This window comes from Haemaphysalis longicornis, unplaced genomic scaffold, assembly GCF_048455015.1.
Source record: "Haemaphysalis longicornis isolate Haplotype H1 unplaced genomic scaffold, Haemaphysalis longicornis Haplotype H1 scaffold_5, whole genome shotgun sequence".
Lineage (NCBI taxonomy): Eukaryota > Metazoa > Arthropoda > Arachnida > Ixodida > Ixodidae > Haemaphysalis > Haemaphysalis longicornis.
The window spans coordinates 153471703-153480763 of record NW_027526385.1 but is presented as its reverse complement, the minus strand read 5'-3'; the positions used below and the strand labels follow the sequence as shown (position 1 = coordinate 153480763).

The 9061-nt window shown below is 55.3% G+C and overlaps 1 pseudogene; it reads left to right on the top strand.

Moving 5' to 3' along the window:
* Window positions 1-242: 242 nt before the first annotated feature.
* On the top strand, window positions 243-2335 carry LOC144139951 (protein NYNRIN-like; annotated as a pseudogene).
* The last annotated feature ends 6726 nt before the right edge of the window (window positions 2336-9061 follow it).

The following is a 9061-nucleotide window of genomic DNA, read 5'->3' as shown; positions in this document are numbered from 1 at the left end:
TGGAACTGGAGACGAGGGCTGGCACGCAAACCCCTACGGGCTCGGACTCAGACGAGGGTAGGCGGCCGGGCTTAGACCCGGTCACTCAGTGCGCAAAGGTCCTGAAGGGGCTTAAGGTGCCGTGCGATGCGGACATTCCGTTGTGGTTCGACGAAGTTGAAAGGTTGTTTGTGACGTACGGTGTGCCAGAGTCGAGTCGGGTTCATTTAGTTGTACCGGCGTTGTCAGAACGGGTGAGGTACATGTTACGTGGACTCGGGGACAGTCAGTGCAATGACTACGAAGTGGTAAAAAAGGCCGTGCTGCAGGAGCTTGGGCTAAGCCCCGCAGAATACCTCGACCGGTTTGCAAAGGCAGCGAAACGTAACGACGAAACCTGGTCGCAATTTGCCTCCCGCGTTGGCACCCAGCTTGACTACTACCTGAAATCGAGGAACGTCCAAACAAAAGAGGAGGTAGTGGCCCTCATGCTGGCCGATAGAATTAAGAACAGTTTGAGCGCTGAGGGACTGGAGTACGTTCGCCTGCGCGAACCAGGGACGTGGCTGAAGCCGCCAGAGATAGCTAACGTGCTGCAAACCTTCGAGCAGGCCAAGGGAAGAGGCTCCGCTGTTGGGCGTAGAGATCAAGTACCTCCGCGCAATACCAACAGTGGCAAGCGAATGTGGACATGTAGCGTCTGTAAGGGAGAGGGTCAACATTTCCGGTTGTGCCCGAAAATTGCTGAGAAGCCAGGAAACCCAGGGCGCAGCGCGCACGTGCAGAGAGTGATAGTAGAGGACACAAGTGCAGTGCAGGCTCAGGATGCCGGCCTGACGAGCGGGGGCAGCGAATTCTCGTGGCCGAGGTAAATGTGCTCGGAAGCATTGATGAGCTGAAAAAGTCTAGACTACAGCACGTGGAACTCGACTCTGCAGGCAAGACAGTTACCGCGACGGTCGACACGGGAAGCGAAGTCACGGTGGTACGAGAAAGTCTAGTCCCACAGGACGCTATGCAGCATTCGGGCACCATCAGGTTAGTTAGTTCCAGCATTTGGCGAGTCGGTTAGCGCGAGAGTGGTCAGCCTGCCTGTGAGTTTGAGGCAGGCCGTGTCGGACGTCGGGAGCCCCAAGGTGCAGCTAATCTGTGCGGTCTCCAACAATCTCGCCGAGGGACTAGACTGTTTGCTTTCGAGAGAGGATTGGGAGCTGCTGGCGAAATGCCACCCGAACCGGGAGGCGAACAGCACGGCTGAAACTTTCGCCCATTCAAGTGGGGACTGCGAGGTCGGCACCGGGGCGATCTCGGAACCGGCGGCTGCCGTGTGTGAGATTACGGGAGAGACGGCACCCGAAGCTCCTGCCGGGGAGATTGATGAGGCAGTCGAAGTTGAGGGCCCACGGGCAAGGCTACTGGCGTCTCAGCTGGCTGATGACAGCCTAAAGAAAGCTTGGGCCGACGCGAAAAGAGGGAAAGCCGGCATGTTTGTCTCTGACGGGTTGCTGTTTCATAGGGACACTATAGCCGGCGCGAAAGTAACGCAACTTGTTCTGCCCTCAGAGAGACGCGAGGAGGTAGTTTTGCTGGCCCACGAGTCACTATGGGGAGGCCATTTAGGCTCCAAAAAGACGAAGGCTAGGATAAAATATAGCTTTTTCTGGCCCGGCCTAGAGGCAGACGTATCCCATCACTGCCAAACATGTCATGGCTGCCAAATCCGGGCAGATAGACGGCTCAGCGACCGGGTCCCTATTGTTCCCCTAACAAGGCCCGACCACCCATTCCAGGTAGTAAACGTGGACATTATCGGTCCTCTGGACGTACCGTCGGGTCGGGCCACAAGTATGCGCTTTGTCTGGTGGACCTCTGCACACGCTGGCCCGAAGTCTTGTGCCTGCGGTCACTTACGGCGAAAGCAACTTGCGAGGCTCTCCTGACAATATTCAGCAGGACTGGCATCCCTGAGTTAATATGCTCTGACCAGGGTACTAACTTCACGTCACAACTGACACAAAGCTTTTTGGAAAGGTTGGGCTGCGCGCCGCGCTTCTCGACACCGGAACACCCGGAGAGCAATGGCACGGTGGAGTGTTGGAATAGGGTACTTAAGAACATGCTGTTTCACGTCATCGAGAAGGATCCAAGGAACTGGGATAGGTTAGTGCCGTTCGTGTTGTGGGCCTACCGAGAGGTTCCGCACGACACAACCGGAGTCGCCCCGTTTCGCATGCTTTATGGCAGGAACCCCACAGGACCGCTGGCGATCCTCCAGCACAGTTGGACAGGGGAACTGCCCGTACCGGGCACATTAAAAGAGGAGCCAGCGAAATACCCGAGGCAGCTGCGCGAGTAGCTAGAGGTAGCGGCGGAAGTGGCGGGGCTCACGGCGAGCACGCGCCAGGGCAGCTACGCGCAGGCGTACAATAGAACCGCGCATAACAAAACGTTCAGCGTCGGCGAACAAGTCCTTTTGTTCGACACGGAGGGTAAACGTAAGACGGCCCCGAGATGGTTGGGCCCATTCGCGGTTGTGGCACAGGAGAGGCAGCATTCATACCGTCTCGACATGGGGGGAAAGAGAACTTCGGTGGTGCACGCGAACCGCCTGCGACCTTACTACTGTCGCGTCAGTCACGGGGGGGTAGTGTTCGATGAAGATAGCGAGTTTACGGATGTAGAGTGTGCCCCACGCTTCATGCCGCCGCGTCGGAGTACCCTCCCTTTTCCGATCGAGAAGTTGTCACACTTAAGCGAGCGAGAGGGCTCTGAGATTGCAAGCGTATTTGCAAAACACGCCGACCTGTTCGATGGAACGCCGGGACTCGCCGCAGTGGTGCAACCCCGAATCGAGCTGCAGGGAAGTTATGAGCCGAAGAGGGATTTTCCTTACCGCGTTCCGGAGCTGCTCAGGAAAGAGGTCACCCACCAGGTAGACGAACTTCTGGAGCTGGGCCTCATCTACCCAGTTGAAAGTGAGCACGCCCACCCGGTTGTTGGCGTCGGAAAGAAAGAAGGGTCATGGAGAATGTGCATCGACTACCGCAAGTTAAATGCGGTGACTCGCGCCGATGCATTCCCTATGTCTCCACAGCAGGAGCTGATCCTGAAAGTGGGTCACTCGTGGTTTATCACAGTTATAGACTTGCGGAGGGGCTACTGGCAGGTGCCGGTAGCGCCGGAGAGCCAGCACCTAACCGCCTTCGTTACGCACGACGGGCAGTATGCGTGGCGCGTCATGCCGTTTGGTCTGAGAAATGCGGCAGCGACATTTCAGAGGATGATGAACATGTTGCTCGCCAAACACCGGTCCTACGCCACGGCCTATCTGGATGACATTGCCGTCTTCTCCTGTTCATGGGAGGAACACCTTAGGCACGTGGACACTATCCTCGGCTTGTTGACGGACGCGAGGTTAAAGGCTAGCGTTGAGAAGTGCCAGGTGGCTCAGGGCCACATTAAGTACCTCGGCCACGTAGTGGGCAGCGGAACGCACGGTTCCGATCCGGAAAAGCTGGCCGCAATCAGAGGTCTCGTATAACCAAAGACTAGGAAGGAGCTTCGAAGCCTCCTTGGCCTTTGCGGGTATTACCGGGAGTACGTCAACAACTACGCGGAGGTAGCTGAGCCGCTAACGTCCCTGACAAAGCGGGGTGTACCGAACCCGATTCCTTGGCGTAGCGAAGCCGAGCGGGCGTTCGAGCAGCTAAAGGAGTCCCTTTGCTCAGCCGCGGCGCTAAACACCCCTGACCCGCACCAGCCTTATTGGCTGTTTACTGACGCGTCTGAGGTGGGAGCCAGGGCATGTCTGGCGCAGATGGGGAAAGAGGGCCGCCAAATGCCAATCGCTTTTTCCAGCCATCGTTTCACTCCAACCCAAACCCGCTGGTCAACCATCGAGCACGAGGCGTTTGCCATCATTTGGGCATTGAAAAAGTTTGATTATTGGGTTTTTGGGGCAGAAGTCAATGTCGTGTCTGACCATAACCCTCTGTCTTACCTGACGACCTGTACGCCTCATGGGGCTAAATTGTCAAGGTGGACATTAACCTTGCAACGCTACAACGTTGCGGTTTCTCACAGGAAGGGAGCAAACAACGCGAACGCGGACGCACTGTCGCGCCTTCACAATGTTGCTTGGGGGGGCCACCATTGAATTGCCTCCCAGCCTTAACACCGCCACGACGGACGTGAACGTTCCCGTTTACCCGTCCTTTTTCGTTGGTGGTGTGTGTGTGTGTGGGTGTGCCGTGGTTGTGCGCGACGAGATGCCTTGGGTGCTCGATCCCTGCACCGAATCGATCGATCCGCGCACTGAACTGAACTTTCTGTGCACCGCAAGGGAGCGAAAGCACAGCCGAACATTCTTGAAGGAACGTTATCAGGCTACGCCGTCAAGGAGGACATTCGCGTGCGTGCGCAAAGTGACATTGCAAACTTTCTTAACGTTTTATTTTTGTTGACTGCAAAATTGCCCGTGTTCTTTGCCAGTCCTTATTTCTTTTGTGCTTGTTGTCGAGTGCCGGAATGTTTGTGCGTATTTGCAGCTATAGCGCGCATCGGTGTTATAGGTTGAGTTGCCTCGTTTTTTGTGCCGTTTACGCGCTCCGGAGACACGACCCAATTTATTTTTACTCGCACTTAGTGTTGTTAGCATTTTTTTGTGTGTTTCCGGGTTGCTAGAGTATTCCGTCCCTGTTGACGGCTAGTGAATAGGTTGTGTTTGTAGTTTAGGTGAGAGCTAGGATCAGCTGAACTGCAGGAATAGAAGGGGGCTCATTTGTGGTTATACCTAGCTCCTTCCACGTGTTCTTTTTTGTTTTTTGTTTGTTCCGCTGTTATTGCGGAAGGAGAGACGAAACGAGTGGCCCTTTTAAGTTCTTTTCGGATTGACTGAACCAAGAGGTCCAGTAACCCTCTTGAAGGGGGGAGTTGTAAGGTCCACTTATGAGATTAGCAGCCGGGCGCCCGGGCTGCGCGTGAGAACCCGCCGCTCTGTCTAGCGACGTAGCACTGCCGACACTGCGCTGCAACTGCCGCTAATTCGTCGCGGCGCGCACGGGAGACGGATTGTCTTGCCCACCGCATTCCTCAAAGATAATCCCCCATTGAGAAAGCAGACACCGCTGCCGGATTCCAGGAACGCCTGCCGGACCCGCGGAGGTGGTGGGATAACCAGCGTGTCTCTATTGTTGTCGCGCCCTGGTCAGCATGACGCACGGTCACCGTCTTTCCCGCTTTTGCCCCCGCGGGGTCGCCCGAACTTGCTCGTCTACGAGCGTGCCGTTGACCCGAAGATAGCGGCGCCTCATTGAATATTCCGTGACGTGCTGAGTGACAGCTATCTACGTGAATTCGGGCACTCCCATACGCGTGTACGAACGCTACAGGGGCGTTCCCGAGAGAGGGTGATCTCGAGGTTTTAAAAGGCCGAACTTGGCCGTTGGAAATGAGTCTTGTCTGAGCGCTGAGCTGGCAGTTCCCGGCGAGACAAGGAGTCTCGACCGTTAACGCTAGGTTGGGAGTTGTGAGCCCCTAGTCGAGGTTAAGATCGCGTCGGAGGTTTAGGGTGCAGTGCCGCACCGGGCAACTAGACGGATCTTGCGGCGAGACAGAGTCTCGGCCGCGGTTTCTCGAGCGGTTTGTGTACGCTCCGAGAATAGGAGAGTTAGACGAAGCTGAGGAGCTCGAGTGATTTGTGCGCACTCGGAGCTAGCGTCTAGTTGAAGTTTGCAGTTTTTCTTTTTATTACTCATGTACTCAGTTATCCTACTGTAAATAGCTGTACATAAACTTCCGTTTCACTTAATCAACTTCAACGCCTCGAGTTCGTCAATTCGACCGCCGTATCCAAGAACTTCAACACCATCGCCCAGCCAGCCACCTGCCAAATCAACCGGAGCCCGGGCGATTGGGTTCCTGATCGACACCGGACTTCGGGGAAACGATCTTTACTCCCCCGAACGAGCTGTAGGCTCTGCGCCCAAGGGGGAGCGAATAGCGGCCACGCAAACTCCTCGGGCAGAAACAACGCAGGGGTCGGAAGGGGACGGAGACGAAAGGGCCCGTTTGTGCTGGTTTTGTCACAAGCCTGGGCACTTTTCCCGTCAATGCCCCGAGAAAATGCGTAGTACGCAGGGAAACTCGGATCGACGGCGGCGGTGAAAGGCGGTAGCTCGTCGTCGCCATCGGGAAGCGAGAAGAGAGGGCAAGACAGAGGTTGTGTGAGGGAGCCCCCAGGGCACCCCAACGCTGGCGCCGACGGGCAACAGGCCCGCTCCACATGCAGGGCTTATGGAGACCCCTCTTCTTCTGCCCCACTCATGCGAGTGCAATTAGTCGGTCAGGAACTTTTTTCACTGTTCGACACAGGCTGGATGGTTTCTCTAATCGGGGAAGAAGTCTTCGAAGCCTGCCGGAGAAGAAGAATCCGGGTCAGGTCCGCTGCGACCTCTTTGAGCTTAGCAGCAGGGACAATGAAAACAGAGGGAGCCGTTAGAATCATGCTCACTTTGGACGGCAAGAAGCGCAGGCAGCGTTTTGTTTACTTGCCTGGCTTGTCCACCTCGGTCGTACTGGAGAGGGAATTCTTTTCAAAGGTGGGCATTGTGCTCGACATGAGTAGGAACTGCTACCAGTTCGGGCCGCTAACCCACTTCCTTTCGCGAACACGCCTACTCACGGTTTACGACCGCATCTGGCAACCAATCTCTACTGTGCCGCGGAGGGCCAGAGGGATGCGTCAAGAAAGATGTGTGCTGAGGTCGAGGCGATTGTCGCATCTTTTGCAGGATCCGATGATCAGCGCCGAATGTTCGCGGCAACATTGGTGCCCTTTTCGGATTGCTTTACCGAAAGACCTGGCTTGACAGATGTGCTAGCGCACGAGATAGACACGGGTGATGCTCGGTAATTCCGGCTCAATCCGAGGCCGATAAGTGCCCATAAGAGGAAGCTCCCTGACTGCGCACTAGATGAAATGATCGCGAGAGGTGCAGTGAGACCCTCACGAAGCCGCTGGGCATATCCTGTAGTCTTGGCACTGAAAAAGACGGTTCAGTACGGCTGTGCGTATACACTACAGAAAGCTGAACGCACTGACCGAGAGAGATGCGTACCCTTTCCCGAGTATTCAGTCGGTGATAGATCAGCTGGGCAACGCTTGCTACTTCACTGTGCTGGACGCTATCAGAGGGTACCTGCAGATTCAAATGTCCGAAGCTGACATTGAAAAGACCGCATTCACCTGCCACCCCGGGGTCTTTGAATTTACACGACTCCCATTTGGCTTGTCGAACGCTCCAAGCCCGTTCATGTGGTTGATGGAAATCGTCTTGGGGGACGCGAGGTACAACTATGCGATGGCCTACCTGGATGATGTGGTGATCCATTGTGAGACCTTTGAGGAGCACCTCGTTCACTTGAGTTCCGTTCTTGAACGCATGAGTAAGGCCGGCTTGATGATCAACCAAAAAAAAGTGCAGCTGGCATCATCTAAGGTCGATCTGTTGGTGTTTGTCGTAGGCAATGGTACCCTAAGACCGAATGATGAGAAGCTGCAGGCCATCATTAACTACCCTCGACCACTAGTTGTGAAAAGCCTGCAAAGGTTTTTGGGCATGGTTGCTTACTACAGGCAATTCATAGCGCACTGTACGGAACTCGCACGGCCTCTTTACAAACTGTTGCGTAAATACGTAAAGTTGGTCTGGGAAAAGAAACAAGAGGATTCATTCGTTTCTTTGGGTTGCGCAAAAGCGTGCCCTGCTAGTTCGCATCTTCCGGAACTGAACAAACCTTTTTTTTTTGCAGACAGACGCTACTGACTACGGTGTGGGAGCTGTTTTGTTGCAGAAACACGAGAGCGAGCTGCGGCCAGTCGCTTTCGCGAGCCGCACGCTCACACTGGCGGAGCGGAATTACTCCGTAACAGAAAATGAGTGCTTGGCTATATGTTCGCATTGTCGAAGTTTGACAAGTACCTAGATGGAGCGGTCTTCACCGTACAGACCGATAACCACTTTAGACCTTACAGACGGATTTTAATCCCCTTCAGCACTGACGTGGCTCAAGGGGCTTAAAAACCCCGCAGGCAGGCTCACGAGGTGGGCGCTGAAGTTGCAATGTTACGAGTACACAATGGAGTACCGCCGAGGCTGCACTAACAAGGTAACCGATGCTTGATCGCGCGTGCCGCTGGAGGCGGGTGCACGCGCGGCGAGCAGCCGCGATGGAGGTGGCGGAAGCGCGCGCGCCGAGTTGAGCAGTTTCTTTGGCGGCGCGCGCCGCCCCGAGAGGGGGAGGAAAGTGCTGGACAGGAGTCGAGGCCGGCCACAAAGAGAAAGAAAAACGGCATCGGGCAGCGGCGATTTCTCGCCCCCCGAGAACGGAGGCACAAAAGAATCTGTCGTGGTGGGAGGTAGTCAGTAAGAATGAATGAATGAAAATTAATGATACGGGGGGCTTGTTAGCCTAGTTATGGAAGAGGGGAAAGGGAGTGGGGTGGCCGTCAGAGTCCTCCGGTCAGGTCTGCCGCTCGCACGAACTCCCATAAGGAAACGATCGTGCTCGCGGCGTCCAAGTGAGGGGGCGGGGTTGTCCATTCTTCCAATGATGTAACGCCGGCGCCCTTGTGTGTGTGCTGAAAAGACTAGCGAGCGGCGTAGCTTGCACCGGCAACGCTGAGGGGTTTGACGCGTATCTGCTGGGCGAAGATTGCTTAATTACTTCCCTTCATTCCCCAACTGGACGATGAAAAGGCGGTTTCATCCTCCTTGCGAGTCGTAGTCACAAGGAAGTTGCGGAAACGGTTCACGCGGTACTTTCATGACTCAGCGCTGGCAGGACAATGAAGCGGCAGTAAGACTTACGACAAGTTATGCCGTGTCGCGACCTGGCCAGGCATGAGGAGAGACGTGTTGAGCTGTTTCCGAGTTTGCCCTTTTTGTTAGGTAGCAAAGCCGCGCGCTGGGAAACCTGTGGGTTTCATGAAGCCGGTGGAAAGCAGATACCCGCTGCAGATTGTAGCGTGTGACGTAATGGTACCCCTCGCAAGATCCGCGCCAGGAAACCATTTCATTCT